Raw genomic sequence first — 17,246 nt, 5'->3', positions numbered from 1 at the left:
ACCAAAAATTCAAGCTTTAAATAGACAAGCAAACAAAAGAATTTCGTCAGTCGGTGCGTTTGGTAGTCAATTATAATCTTGGTAGTCAACTGCCAACTATCAAATTTTCGAATTGCAATGTTGACTGTGAGCTATCAGCTAATTATTATTTGCCCGGTGTTGATTTGCAATTTTGAATGTCAATCCAGCTGACAACTAGCGGCTACCAACTACCAAAAATCCCAACAAAAATCTCTTCGAGAAAAGTGTGACGCAGTCTTTGAAGTACAATTTCTAAAATGAATGACATCGCTAGAGTTGACGCTTTCAGCTTCGTTACGCAAAAATTAAATTTTACACCCAATTAGTTCAAACAAGCTGGCTTAGTTTTATATCATCATCTGCCAAATAATTCTCACCAAAAAAAATTGACTGAAAACAACAAAAATTTTACCAACAAAATCTGCGTCGCATGTGGCAGATAAATTTTTTTGTAGGTCTGTTCCTGAACATCTGCCACTTTGCGACGCAGATTGTTTTAGTAAAATTTTTCTTGTTTTCAATAATTTTTTTTTTGTGAGAATTATTTGGCAGATGATGAGATAAAGCTAAGCCAGCTTGTTTGAACTAATTTAATTTTTGCGTAACGAAGCTGAAAGCGTTAACTCTAGCGATATCATTTATTTTAGAAATTGTACTTCAAAGACTGCGTCACACTTTTCTCGAAGAGATTTTTGTTGGGATATCAGTCGTTTTAGAAGTGTAGTCAACACTGCTTTTTATAACAGTTTACAGTTTTAATTCAAAAATTTTACGAAAATCGAAAATTTGACGAAATTCGAAAATTCGACAAAATTTGAAAATTTGACGAAATTTGAAAATTTGACGAAATTCGAAAATTTGACGAAATTTGAAAATTTGACGAAATTCGAAAATTTGACGAAATTTGACGAAATTCGAAAATTTGACGAAAATCAGCTATCCGAAAGTGACCCAAATATTTAAAAAAAAACCTTTCGAGGATTTTAGGTTAAAAAATTCTTTCGGAAAACAAGGAACATTTTGAGGAAAAGTGTGGAATTCGTGAGGAAAAATTGGTGAAAAATGTGAAATTGTTTTCCCTAAAATAATTCATCGGAAAATCAATGGAAATTCTGGAAAATTGGAAAATTATTTCTCCTAAAATCACTGAAAATCCTGTGAGGATTTTCTTCTTGAAAATCCATTGTCAACGAAATTTACAAACAACCGCCCGTCGGTTGGTAGTTCTAGCTGCTTACAACCTTACATTCCCCTTAAAAAAATCCTTAAAAGCAAAGGAAAATCCTTAAAATCCTTAAGGTTTTCCTTTTAAAAAATTCTTTGAGGATTTTGTAAAAGAAAATCCTTTAACACCCAAGTGTTTTTGAAACTCTCAGTTTCAATCAATTAACAGCTGATAGCTGCAATCACTACTCTTAAAAACACTGTTTTCAAACGTCAACGTCTAATTCACTTAACCAATTTATTGCTTCACTCGTTGCTTCATTAAGACTTTGGAGTCCGCCTCTGAATCGACGAATAGGGCATTCGTTTAGAATATGATCCATTGTCTGGACGATGTCATGACCGCAGTCGCAGTACGGGGAATTCCGGAACCTCCATTTATTCATTTGATCAGCCGAGCAGCCATGGCCCGAACGGAACCGATTTAACATTTTCCACTCCTTTCGCTGCAGATTAAAGCCCTCTAGTTTTTGATGTGGGCTCTGGATGAGGAACTTATTCGTGAAAGCAGGGCTGTCGTTCCAGTACTTCTGCCACTGTTCATTTTCATCAAAATCTGAAACTTGTAATTCAGTGTCGCTCCAAAAGGGTGATCGTGATATCAGGCGCATCCGAGGAGAGTTGTTCAGGTCAGATTTAATTGGAAGCTCATATGGTCTGGATTCGTCCATGCATTTCTTCCATAACTTATGTGCAGCCAAATTTCGCCTGAAGTGTGGTGGCTGTATGTTTGACAGCACATGGAGCCACGGGACAGGTGTGGAGCTAACTGAACCAGTTATCAGTCGCATGGCAACGTTTAGTTGAACGTCAATTTTGTTCGTGTGACAGCTTCTGTACCATACTGGCGATGCATACTCTGCGGCTGAGTACACCAATGAGAGAGCGGCAGTTCTCAGAACGCCACTTTATTGGTGGAAGGCCAGTACGTTAACACTGAGCCAACTCGTTCCCAAACTGCTACATGCCACAACCAAATCCAATTTTTATTGAAAGCTAACACATCCGTGGACGTTATTGCGGTCGTACATTTTTCGAAAAGATGTCATCGAAAAAAATACGAAACCCACAAATTTAGGCTACAATTATACCTTAGCATGTAAGCATCCATGCCTCTTAATATTTACAATTGTAGCCCTCGGAATAACCCGTCAAAAAATACTCCCCGCTACTTCTGAGCCAAAAAAAAAAATCATACCAGCTTTGATATACCAATTTAACTTCCTGCCATACCTAAACGGAGTCTCAATCACCATTTGATAACAAACGAAACCTCCTTCTCCTCCTTTTTGCATTTGTAGATTCATTCCTTTCTCATTCACTATGAAAATATAACCGAGCGAAAAACGTTGCATGTCACTCTACTTATATAAAACGGTAACCTATTAATGGTCACGTGTGATATTGTTGTTGACACACCAGCAAGATTTATGCATTTTATTTGAGCAGACATTCCATTTCAACCCCAAATAAAAAAGAGACTCCACACATTTTCCAAATGGAACCGAGAGACACACAAAAAAAACCTACCCGAACCAAAAGTGAAATGCCACATTCACGTAATGCAGTCTGTGCAAAATTCAATTTATATCCATCGAATTCTGATTGCTGGTTCAGTATCTCATCTTTGGGACTGACTATAAATTATTGTGAAACTCGCCAGATTATAAAAGAACTGCCAGCACAAAAGGACTGGTGAAAATTGAATTTTCCGATTAGACAAAGAACTGGTAAAAGGATAAAAATAAAAGATTTTTTTCAAGGGAAAATTAAAGCAGCGTCCAGATAGAGTGCCTAGGTGATAATAGCAGCCAGTGACGGACGTATATATATACAGAAAATCCCATATATGTATAGGTTAACATCGCTTGGTATAATACATTAGGTTCTTCAATATCGATCGAATTTTGACTTTGTTCACTTTTCTCGTTGTTTTATGTATTTCCTGTATTTTGTTTCATTGCATAAGCATTATACACGTTGGGGTGAAATATAGCATTTTCAGTTTACGTATGCGAGGAAATGATGTTAGAAGATGTGAATGAATATCTGTATATCCGATCATCCGAGCTTAGCTATCGCACACACACATAACACATAAACCGTATCATGTCCGGAGCGTTAGCGGAGGACTTGACGCAGTCTAACTTCCAAAAAAACTGTGTATAGGCGAGAATTCAAGTTTCTTTCCTTTGGCCTGTATCACCACAAATCCTATTCTATCTTATTCGCGCTTCAAATACGAGCAAAACGAGCTATCACTTGACTATGTAACTTTAAAATTGCCGGAGATACATCGTTTTGAAGTTGGTCATTTTGATAGAAAATGCACCAAATTAACGTTTTCCAAACAATCAAAATCTTTCAACTTACTCTGTATGTTTCTATCTATCTGTCTATCTGTCTATCTGTCTATCTATCGACGGTCGATCTCGGAAACTAGTCAGCCAATCTCCATGAAATTTTGCAGGAGCCTCAGGGTGGGCATAAAAATGAAAATGTGATACGCCATTACCCCAGGAAAAACCAGAATTTTGTTTTATTGGCCTCGAAGTGGTTTCTGAGTGTGGTTTTCGAGGGTCGGGAACGCGTTTTCGGCTGTAGCTTAGCTGTATTGAAACCTACAGAGGCGTGCGACCCATCAAATGAAAGGTATTCGTAACACGATTCGAACAAAAAAATAATTAAAAAAATCGGGGCAGATTCGTTTGAGCTAGAGTGATTAGAGTGACCAAATTTTGAGCTACTCGAGCGTAGGATGAAAGGACTAATATTTTTTGGGTTATGAGAGATAGAGAATTACTTTCTTCGGCAAAGTCTCAGAGTTTTACGAGTAGAACAGAGGGGCATATGTGAAAAATGTCGAAAGTTGGAAATGGGTGGGTCAATTATGTTTTTAGAGGTATTTCTTGAATGGTGGCAGATAGAGGGTTACTTTCTTCGGCAAAGTCTCAGAGTTTTACGAGTAGAAAAGAAGGGCATTTGTGAAAAATGTCGAAAGTTGGAAATGGGTGGGTCAATTGGGGTTTTAGAGATATTTCTTGAATGGTGGCAGATAGAGAATTACTTTCTTCGTCAAATTTTCGATTTTCGTCAAATTTTCGATTTTCGTCAAATGTCGTCAAATTTTCGAATATCGTCAAATTTTCGAATTTCGTCAAATTTCGTCAAATTTTCGAATTTCGTCAAATTTTCGTCAAATTTCGCCAAATTTTCGAATTTCGTCAAATTTTCGAATTTCGTCAAATTTTCGTCAAATTTCGTCAAATTTTCGAATTTCGTCAAATTTTCGAATTTCGTCAAATTTTCGAATTTCGTCAAATTTTCGAATTTCGTCAAATTTTCGATTTTCGTCAAATTTTCGAATTTCGTCAAATTTTCAAATTTCGCCAAATTTCCGAATTTCTGTTATAAACTGTTATAAAAAGCAGTGTTCTAAAACTTCTAAAACGACTGATATCCCAACAAAAATCTCTTCGTGAAAAGTGTGACGCAGTCGTTGAAGTACAATTTCTAAAATGAATGATATCGCTAGAGTTGACGCTTTCAGCTTCGTTACGCAAAAATTAAATTTTACACCCAATTTTAGTTCAAACAAGCTGGCTTAGTTTTTCTCATCATCTGCCAAATAATTTTTACCAAAAAAAATTTGACTGGAAACAACCAAAATTTTACCAAAAAAATCTGCGTCGCATGTGGCAGATAAATTTTCTTGCTGGTCTGTTCCTGAACATTTGCCACTTTGCGACGCAGATTTTTTTGGTAAAATTTTGGTTGTTTCCAGTCAAATTTTTTTTGGTAAAAATTATTTGGCAGATGATGAGAAAAGCTAAGCCAGCTTGTTTGAACTAAAATTGGGTGTAAAATTTAATTTTTGCGTAACGAAGCTGAAAGCGTCAACTCTAGCGATATCATTCATTTTAGAAATTGTACTTCAACGACTGCGTCACACTTTTCTCGAAGAGATTTTTGTTGGGATAACCATTATACAGCTCTGGAAACTATATCACAGAGGAAATAGATTTTATTTGATATTGATTGAGAGATGAATTTTCTTTTATTCCAATCACACACAACATTCATGATAAATGAAGTTATAAGCTGCTGCTCCTACATATATGGATATATTTACTCCAGAGGAACAACATCTATAAATGTTTCCACTGTTCATATACGGAAACGTATTGGGATTTTATGAAAATATGTATTTTCGTCTACGTATATGAAAGTGATCCCACCGAATGCCACACACTATATTGCAGTTTTGAAACTTGAAAATATGTGAAGTGATGCAAAGTGTTGAAAATATAATTCTGCATTTAATACGGGAATGATAAAACACTCATGCAGAGATATTGAGATTATGTCAAAGGCACGAACATTGCATTAAATTATTACTACAATTTAATAAAGATTTATATGAAACTTCTACTCTCGCTGCTGCCATGCCATAAAGGGAACTTGTTTAACGTTAGCTTTCAGTGTGTTAAATATTTGTCAAGGGTTTGTGCACCGTAATGAGATTGAATTAAAAACTTTCGCATTTTGGATGCAATGTTTTAGTTACTCAACATATTAACATTTCCATTTATTGACTAACACACTAATATCGTTAGTCATCGGATTCCGTTTAATGCGCCAATGTAGTGGTAATCAAATATTTTCAATAACGATTTCATGCCACATCTAAAGTTTAACGTACGAACACAGTCTGAGAACTTGTCGAGATTTTCCATTTAAGTTTGCTCTACACCAAGTTTTCTTTCGCTGTCCAAAGTGGCTATTGTTTTGAAGGAGTTTCAGAGGTTTTTACTTAGCAGGAGGGAACACCAATTTGAAGAATTACGACAAAGAATGTGAACTATTGAAATAGGTTATCGTTCACATTGGTAAATCATATTTCAGATATATGCACGCCGGACTGGTCATACTGTGAATTCGGGCGATTCCCGAATTACCTTTTGGATTTTTGTATGAAAATTTTCTTGGCCCTACTGAATGGTTTGCTACGAGAATTACTGCGGTTCAATTTCCTGATTTCATTTTAAAGATCGGCAATCGTAGAACGAACCGACTGACGAAATTATTCTACCTGCTTGCCTATTTATAAAAGTAAAATTTGGTAGTTTTGGTAGGTGATATCATGTCCGGAGCGATAGCGGAGGACTTGACGCAGTCTAACTTCCAAAAAAATGAACGACGAAAATTTTTTGAGACGCGGCGACTATGTATAGGCGAGATTTCTACTTTCGCCAAAATGTCCAATATCGCAACTAAATTATTTCTAAAACATTCTCATTGGAAATACAAAGAAAAACATAGCTAACGCCGACCCGTACGAAACACCTATTCGTATCAAAAGCCTTTAATGTGAAACTCTTCATTTCTCTTACTTCATTTTCTTCTCTGCTGAAAAACTATTCTCCCTTTAAAATCAGTTACATTATCCACTCTTTGCCTTGTTATCATATGCAACTAAATTGCCGGAGGCTATATAGACAGCCCCGTACGAAGTCAAATTTCATAAATTCCTATTTAAACAGCTATATACCGCTATATTTACCTATATTTCACTGTAAATAAACATTTCACAGAGGAATATGCTATTATATAGCTCTATATGCCTGTATATAGCTCAATATAGCTGTATATAGATATATATAGATGTCCGTATATGGAATCCCTGAAACCTCACACACATAACAAATTATTTCCATGTTAACAGAAACTCTCTAAGCATCATTTTTCCCACTTTATATCACTTTTAATAAAATCCACTATGGCCGCCGGCAGCCATTTTGTTAGGAGACCGGAAATAGTACCGACGCTTTACATTCGTTAATACCTTTCAAACAAAAAAAAATTCATGAAATTCGGTCAAAATTTACTCGAGATATTGACAAAATACTCCACGTTCACTGTACGGCCGAGTAGCCAGATAAGAGCTCACTCCAAGAGACCTAGCTCACGCTCCGGAGAACATAATTTCATAAAAAAAAATTTCCCTGATTGGTACGGTCAATACCTATCTAATAAAGCTAAAACAGACGAAATATGTTCAAATGTGGCCGACCTACAAGCAAAAACTGCTTGCCGCCCTGTGCCTGTTCCACACCCAGGGAGTCTAACTCACGAGTCGGTCATCCGATTTCCATAAACCTTTTTTTTTGTCGATCGGTATTGTAAATACCTTTTATTTGACGTATCACTTACAAGTTTACCGTTTAAATGTCCGGAGATATCTTCGAAAAACCGTAAAGCACTTATTGGGCCACAGCTCGGGAGGGGTCGATCCAAAATCACTCATCTTCGAACTTAGCCTGTCTTTTGACATTACCAAACGGGAAAAAAAAGAATTTTCAAAATCGGATGCGTTTTACTCAAGGTATCGTGTAGACAGACAGACGGACATTTTTTTTCGCGGATTTGGCATCTCTAGACAACCACAATAGGTTTCCCCTTACTCAGGGAGTCCAATTCGACGTGTTACAAACGTATGCGTAAACCTATAAGACCCCAGTACTTCGTACGGGTCTAATGAGCTATCACACGCCTACCAAAGAGCTTGGGAACCGGAGATATTGTGTTTTCCGAGTCGTCATTTTCAGTACAAATACATGAAAAATGGCATTTTCCAAACAATCAAAATCTTTCAACTTACTCTGTATGTTTCTATCTGTCTATCTATCTGTCTATCGATGCTCGATCTCGGAAAATCCACAGCCAATCTCCATGAAACTTTGCAGGAACCTTAGTCAGGCCATTAGAACTTAAGTTTCATTCAGGAAAAATCAAAATTTTGTGTAATTCATTAATTAATTTTCAGAACAATTTCTCTCATATAAAAATGTACAGCCATTTTGTGTTGATAGTGTTGTGATGATTGTTGTGAAGTTGGTTGTAATTCGGTCGAAATTTCAAAATTCAAAGTTTTTGCATATTATGGTTTACATGGTGGTCAATTAGAAAAATTTGGTCTATAGGTTTGTTCCAAGTAACTGTAAACACGGACTTTGACAACCCGAACAACGACAATTTCATCCACAGCAACGTCGCTTAGGTGCTATTTCGTACAAATCGAGCAACGTCGCCTACGCGATTTCACAGAAATATTATTGAGGTTATGGTTCTGTGTATGAAATTTGACAATTCATATGGCCTTGGAACAAACCCATTATTATCAAGGGTTTTCCTTTGATTTTTAAACAAAATAAATTAGAACAAATAACAGTCTCCTTTCTGCAATTTTATTAACAAATGAAAAACGTACTCCTTTGCACTAGGCATGGGCGATAATGAAAATGATTATCGATAATTATCAATTATCGATAATCGATAACTAGGTCCCACCTGTTGGGCGGGTCGGGTCCCTTGACTGATAATTTTTCCAAAATAATTAACCAATTATATTACACTATTATAAATATCTTAATTTATTTTAACTGATTTTTTCATCTCATATCAGATTAATCGTCTACAACGTGACAAAGAAGCGCATCCGATAAAGACACAATGAAATTCTATTGTGTTTTAAAGCCTTTTTCAGTGATCACATTTTCATTGAAAGAACGTTCGTGCCTATTTTTCAAATATACGTTGGCTCTCATCGCAATTTTACGAGTGTAAAAATCTTACCAAATCAAAATGACATTTGACACCGCCAAAATTAACTGCTTTATTTTTTTCTATTACTCTGCTTGATACTTTGCCGCAAACTGCTCGCTCGTCCGAGCTGTCTAATATTGCAATACGATACCGCAACTCGTGTGAATTACGACCCTCGCTTCGCTCGGGCCGCAAACTTCACACTCGTCAGAGCTGTCTAATATTAGGTTTGGTCTAATCGAAAACTTCTCGCTTGTCCGAGCTGTCTAATATTGCAATACGATACCGAAACTCGTGTGAATTACGACCCTCGCTTCGCTCGGGCCGCAAACTTCACACTCGTCAGTTGTCTAATATTAGGTTTGGTCTAATCGCAAACTTCTCGCAAGGCCGAGCTGTCTAATATTGCAATATGATACCGCAACTCGTGTGAATTACGACCCTCGCTTCGCTCGGGCCGTAAGCTTCACACTCGTCGAAGTTGCCTAATGTTAGAATTGCTTGACTTTTGTAATACTATATACTCACTGTATAGATATATGCTGCTTGTTAATTATCAAATATAAAAATCAACTATCAATTATCAAATACCAATAATCGAATATCAATGATATTGTTCATTTATTACATTGCATTTCTATTTTTTGGGGTAACTTCCGAAGCGTTGATCACACATAGCTTATCGTCGAACTTAACCTTCCAAATGTCAGATGTATAATTTTAGGAACCAAAATTTTTCACTATTTTCTGCCAGTCAAGGGAATAAGACATTAAATTATCAATTGTCAACAGAGTAAAATCCTGTTTTTCTGGAATAGTTTCCAGATACTTGGGCCCACATGACCTATCTTCCAACTATCTTTGTGTGGTTACAAACATTTCAGTGAAGACCAATTACCAATAATTATCAATTATAAGCAGCGTAAAATGAATTTTTCTGGAATAGCTTTCAGATCCTTAGGCCCGACATGGACCATTTTTGAATTCCATTCCTCGTCGATTAAAACAAATTTTATTAAAATCGGTTAAGAATGACTCAAGTCATCTCAAGTCGTGACAAATAGATTACAAACAATTACGTTTCTCATAACATTTCATAAAATGTCACAACACATTAAATTATCAATATTATTTTTCAATTAACATGTATTATCAATTATCAACAGAGTAAAATCCTGTTTTTCTGGAATAGTTTCCAGAACCTTATCCCGACATGGCCCATCTTTGAAATTAACCTCAGGAATCCCATTCCTCGTCGATTAAAAAAAAATCATAAAAATCGGTTATGAATTAATCAAGTTATCGTGATTACAAAAAAAATAGGTTACAAACAATTACGTTTTCCTTCACATTTCATACATTGTTAGGTTACAAACATTTTCTGGTGTAAGACCCTTGACTTTCAGCCAAGGGAACAATATTATTATTACCAATTATCAGTTATTACAGTTACATTTTATATAATAATATCACCACAACACATTAAATTATCAAAATATCAATTATCAGCACTGTATTATCAATTACAATTATCAACAATTAAAATTATCAACTAGGTCCCACCTTTTGGGTGGGTCAGGTCCCTTGACTGACAATTATTGCAATGTAATTTTGATCAGCTTGTTTTTCATTCTTAAACTTCCTAAGCATCTTAAATCACTATCACCGATACAATAATTTAGTTTTTGATATGCTATATGCTATAAACTAACTTCAATCTGTGATGAGCTGTCAAAGAGTAAACATCTCTGCCAAATCAAGGACATTCAGTCGATGATTGGCTCTCAAAGAGTAGACATCTCCGCCAAAACAATAGTATACTTCAGTCGATGATTGGCTGTCAAACAGTAAACATCTCTGTCAAAACAATGGTATACTTCAGTCGGTGATTGGCTGTAAAAGAGTAAACATCTCAGCCAAAACAATTGTATACTTCAGTCGATGATTGGCTGTCAAAGAGTAAACATCTCTGCCAAAACAAGGACATACTTTAGTCGGTGATCAGCTGTCAAAGAGTAAACATCTCTGCCAAAACAAGGACATACTTTAGTCGGTGATCAGCTGTCAAAGAGTAAACATCTCTGCCAAAACAAGGACATACTTTAGTCGATGATTGGCTGTCAAAGAGTAAACATCTCTGCCAAAACAAGGACATACTTTAGTCGGTGATCAGCTGTCAAAGAGTAAACATCTCTGCCAAAACAAGGACATACTTTAGTCGGTGATCAGCTGTCAAAGAGTAAACATCTCTGCCAAAACAAGGACATACTTCAGTCGATGATTGGCTGTCAAAGAGTAAACATCTCTGCCAAAACAAGGACATACTTCAGTCGATGATTGTCTGTCAAAGAGTAAACATCTCTGCCAAAACAATGGTATACTTCAGTCGATGACTGGCTGTCAAAGAGTAAACATCTCTGCCAAAACAAGGACATACTTTAGTCGGTGATTGGCTGTCAAAGAGAAAACAACTCTGCCAAAACAAGGACATACTTCAGTCGATGATTGTCTGTCAAAGAGTAAACATCTCTGAAAAACAATGGTTTACTTCAGTCGATGATTGGCTGTCAAAGAGTAAACATCTTTGAAAAACAATGATTACTTCAGTCGATGATTAGCTGTCAAAGAGTAAACATCTCTGAAAACAAGGACATACTTAAGTCGATGATTGGCTGTCAAAGAGTAAACATCTCTGCCAAAACAAGGACATACTTTAGTCGATGATTTTCTGTCAAAGAAAAAACATCTCTGCCAAAACAATGATTACTTCAGTCGATGATTGGCTGTCAAAGAGTAAACATCTCTGGGCCGGGACAACACCATCTGTTGTCATTTCTCTGTCACCCATCGATGTGTAACAGCTAATTTTGCAAAGAAATTCGAATCTAATGTGAACTTTCCACTGGTAAGATAGGTGTCCTTACTTGATCCATTTGCATAGCACATACGTGTGTAGCGAATGTGTCTTGTTTTACCACCCATTGCCGCCGGTATTGGTAAGATAGGTGTCCTTACTTGATTCATTTGCATAGCACATACGTGTGTAGCGAATGTGTCTTGTTTTACCACTCATTGCCGCCGGTATACGTTGTATATAGTTCACATTAGTTTTGAATTTCTTTCGGGTTAGCGATCATTCGATAGGTGATCAATTAACCTAACTCCTTGTTAGGCAATGAGAAACTGTTTATACGATCATTGTGTATCAGTTATAAGCAAACTCTCCTTAAAATTGCCACATTAGGTGGGGTAGATAGGACGCAACGTTAGGTCAATTGTAAGCCATCAGAGAAATGATAACGGATGTCTGGGCCGGGACAACACCATCTGTTGTCATTTCTCTGTCACCCATCGATGTGTAACTGCTAATTTTACAAAGAAATTCGAATCTAATGTGAACTTTCCACTGGTAAGATAGGTGTCCTTACTTGATCCATTTGCATAGCACATACATGTGTAGCGAATGTGTCTTGTTTTACCACTCATTGCCCCCGGTATACGTTGTATATAGTTCACATTAGTTTTGAATTTCTTTCGGGTTAGCGATCATTCGATAGGTGATCAATTAACCTAACTCCTTGTTAGGCAATGAGAAACTGTTTATACGATCATTGTGTATCAGTTATAAGCAAACTCTCCTTAAAATTGCCACATTAGGTGGGGTAGATAGGACGCAACGTTAGGTCAATTGTAAGCCATCAGAGAAATGATAACGGATGTCTGGGCCGGGACAACACCATCTGTTGTCATTTCTCTGTCACCCATCGATGTGTAACTGCTAATTTTACAAAGAAATTCGAATCTAATGTGAACTTTCCACTGGTAAGATAGGTGTCCTTACTTGATCCATTTGCATAGCACAATACATGCTATTAGCACATACATGTGTAGCGAATGTGTCTTGTTTTACCACCCATTGCCGCCGGTATTGGTAAGATAGGTGTCCTTACTTGATCCATTTGCATAGCACATACGTGTGTAGCGAATGTGTCTTGTTTTACCACTCATTGCCGCCGGTATACGTTGTATATAGTTCACATTAGTTTTGAATTTCTTTCGGGTTAGCGATCATTCGATAGGTGATCAATTAACCTAACTCCTTGTTAGGCAATGAGAAACTGTTTATACGATCATTTTGTATCAGTTATAAGCAAACTCTCCTTAAAATTGCCACATTAGGTGGGGTAGATAGGACGCAACGTTAGGTCAATTGTAAGCCATCAGAGAAATGATAACGGATGTCTGGGCCGGGACAACACCATCTGTTGTCATTTCTCTGTCACCCATCGATGTGTAACTGCTAATTTTACAAAGAAATTCGAATCTAATGTGAACTTTCCACTGGTAAGATAGGTGTCCTTACTTGATCCATTTGCATAGCACAATACATGCTATTAGCACATACATGTGTAGCGAATGTGTCTTGTTTTACCACCCATTGCCGCCGGTATTGGTAAGATAGGTGTCCTTACTTGATCCATTTGCATAGCACATACGTGTGTAGCGAATGTGTCTTGTTTTACCACTCATTGCCGCCGGTATACGTTGTATATAGTTCACATTAGTTTTGAATTTCTTTCGGGTTAGCGATCATTCGATAGGTGATCAATTAACCTAACTCCTTGTTAGGCAATGAGAAACTGTTTATACGATCATTTTGTATCAGTTATAAGCAAACTCTCCTTAAAATTGCCACATTAGGTGGGGTAGATAGGACGCAACGTTAGGTCAATTGTAAGCCATCAGAGAAATGATAACGGATGTCTGGGCCGGGACAACACCATCTGTTGTCATTTCTCTGTCACCCATCGATGTGTAACAGCTAATTTTGCAAAGAAATTCGAATCTAATGTGAACTTTCCACTGGTAAGATAGGTGTCCTTACTTGATCCATTTGCATAGCACATACGTGTGTAGCGAATGTGTCTTGTTTTACCACCCATTGCCGCCGGTATTGGTAAGATAGGTGTCCTTACTTGATTCATTTGCATAGCACATACGTGTGTAGCGAATGTGTCTTGTTTTACCACTCATTGCCGCCGGTATACGTTGTATATAGTTCACATTAGTTTTGAATTTCTTTCGGGTTAGCGATCATTCGATAGGTGATCAATTAACCTAACTCCTTGTTAGGCAATGAGAAACTGTTTATACGATCATTTTGTATCAGTTATAAGCAAACTCTCCTTAAAATTGCCACATTAGGTGGGGTAGATAGGACGCAACGTTAGGTCAATTGTAAGCCATCAGAGAAATGATAACGGATGTCTGGGCCGGGACAACACCATCTGTTGTCATTTCTCTGTCACCCATCGATGTGTAACTGCTAATTTTACAAAGAAATTCGAATCTAATGTGAACTTTCCACTGGTAAGATAGGTGTCCTTACTTGATCCATTTGCATAGCACAATACATGCTATTAGCACATACATGTGTAGCGAATGTGTCTTGTTTTACCACCCATTGCCGCCGGTATTGGTAAGATAGGTGTCCTTACTTGATCCATTTGCATAGCACATACGTGTGTAGCGAATGTGTCTTGTTTTACCACTCATTGCCGCCGGTATACGTTGTATATAGTTCACATTAGTTTTGAATTTCTTTCGGGTTAGCGATCATTCGATAGGTGATCAATTAACCTAACTCCTTGTTAGGCAATGAGAAACTGTTTATACGATCATTGTGTATCAGTTATAAGCAAACTCTCCTTAAAGTTGCCACATTTCGGACCTAACTCCTCGCCGATTCCTACGGGAAGAAAAGAGGGCACAGGCAGGGCCTTGGGGGCAGTTCCCAAGTGCGCTCAACTGTGAACAATCTTTTTCAACATCAGTACATGAAATATTTATCTCATAAAAAAAGCGTCATAATTGTCAATATTATATAAAATCAGGGTGAAGGTGACGCACCTCTTTGTGTTATAACTTACAAAGTATCTGATATCTCTTGTGGTGACGCATTCTGCGTGTGAAATAAATAATTTGAGAAAAAAATACTTAGTCGAATGTACTTAGAAAGGACAAATTTTTGGTTTAATCAAAAATCCATTAGACAACAATATGTATGAATGAAACAGCGATGTAAAGCTTTAAGCTTAACCATTTCTTTTGTTCTAAAATAACATTTTTAACTAACAATACGTTTAGCTTACAAATAACTTTGAATCATTTAAATATTATGGACGGATGACTTAACTTAACTTAACGAACTTTATTATTCAAAAAAATACAAATTACAAATATAATATAATATTTCACTTGCAGCAACGGACGGCTTTCCAGCTTAATTTAGCGTTAGTGTGTTAGATGCTTATTTACATGGCGACGGACGAGCGAGAAGGCGAAAGGAATTATGGACGGATGATTACTAATTAAGGATCACTAATTATGGACAAATTGAAGACAGTTGATTGAAAGAAGAGAACTAAGCGATTTAGCACCAAGGAAAATTATTTGATGTGTGGACGCAAATTTGCAGATCTTCAACTATTTTTTTTTGTCTAATGCACCTTTTGAGTGACTGATATTTCCTCAATAGATTTTTGTAATTGTAACAAAAACGTTAGCAAATAAGTTAAAACTGTGTAGGATTGAGCCATCTCTGTCAAAGTATGGTCAACTTTCAAACAGTGCTGTACTTCTGGGCCGCTGCTATTTGCTCGTCGTGCATAAAGTACCTCTTGATCATGAAACATTGTTTAGCCACATCTCTGCTTGCAGTTGTTTAGACGAAATGATGCTTCCGTTGTAGTTTTGAATGTGTGGCATGAATCAATCACGACATAAATCAAAAAAAGACCTAGCTGTATTTACAGCATTCTATTTGCTTACCCTGTATATGTAATTTTAGGTATCTGCTGCTTGTTAATTATCAATTATCAAATCGATTATTTTGTTGCATTTATATTTTCTGGCAAACCTTTTGACGAATTGTTCACACATAGTTCATCGTCGAACTTGACCTTCCAAATGTCAAATCGATAATTTTGGGAACCTAAATTTTTCACTATTTTCTCCAGTCACTGGAGAATAACACATTAAATTATCAATTATCAACAGAGTAAAATCCTGTTTTTCTGGAATAATTTCCAGAACCTTATTCCGAGATGGCCCATCTTCGAACTTAACCTCAGGAATCCCATTCCTCGTCGATTAAAAAGAAAATCATCAAAATCGGTTAAGAATTACTCAAGTTATCGTGATGACAAAAAAAATGGTAACAAACAATTACGTTTTTGATAACATTTCATACATTGTGTGGTAACCAACATTTTAGGGTATTTTCTGGCGTAAGACCCTTGACTTTCAGTCAAGGGAATAAAATCATGTTTTTCTGGCATAGTTTCCAGAACTTTCCCGACATGGCTCATCTTCGAACTTAACCTCAGGAATTTCATTCCTCGTCGATTAAAAAAAAAATCATCAAAATCGGTTAAGAATTACTCAAGTTATCGTCGTGACAAAAAAAAATATTTCAAACATTTAACGTTTTGATAATTTTTCATACACTGTATGGTTACTAACATTTTAGGGTATTTTCTGGCATAAGACCCTTGACTTTCAGTCAAGGGAATTATCGACTTTTTTTATCGAAAATTATCAAAGAAAATATTGATAATCGATAATTATTGATATTTTGATAATTATCAAGATATCGATAATTCGATATATCGATATTTCGGTCCGAAAATCCGATATTTGTCGATATATTCCGATATATCGGTATATTATCATGAATTTTCATATAATTATCGAATTTCGATATTTTGATAATTATCGATAATTATTAAATTATCGATAACGATATGATTAATCGATTATCGATAATTTCTTTCGATTGATATTATCGATAATTTTGAACGCCTCCCATCACTACTTTGCACAACTTTATTGATAAAACACATCCGCATCGACAAATTAAGAAAAAATGTGTAAAAATGGGTCATTCGTGGGGATAAGATACACTAACGAACGGATGAGAACAAAAAACGAACAGAGCTGTAGCTCTTCCCTTTCCCATGGGTCACGTTGAAGTGAAAAATTGAAAATTACTTTCAAAGATAGGAAAGGTTGGCTGTTTCGACCTCGAGAACTAGCGGCGGTCCAAAGGTCAGAGTGGACTGACCATCTTCAGTTGTTTCCGCTAGTCTCTTACACAAGACAGCAATAAAACTCATGAATGAACAGTGTATGTGAGTTTTAAATGAGATTTTTTGCCATCGGTGATGGAAAATTCAGAGATCGAAATGCTGCAGTGAAATAAAAAGAGAGCAGTAAAGAATAAATTAAAGCGAAAGCCTTAAAACGGTTAGGCGTGAGAAAATAAAATCAACAGGGAACGTACTCACTTTTCATCAGGCTGCTCATGAGAATCCATCCTGGTACAAGACAAAGCC

Source organism: Bradysia coprophila, assembly GCF_014529535.1.
Source record: "Bradysia coprophila strain Holo2 chromosome IV unlocalized genomic scaffold, BU_Bcop_v1 contig_84, whole genome shotgun sequence".
Taxonomy (NCBI): Eukaryota; Metazoa; Arthropoda; class Insecta; order Diptera; family Sciaridae; genus Bradysia; species Bradysia coprophila.
Note: the sequence above shows the minus strand (reverse complement) of the source record.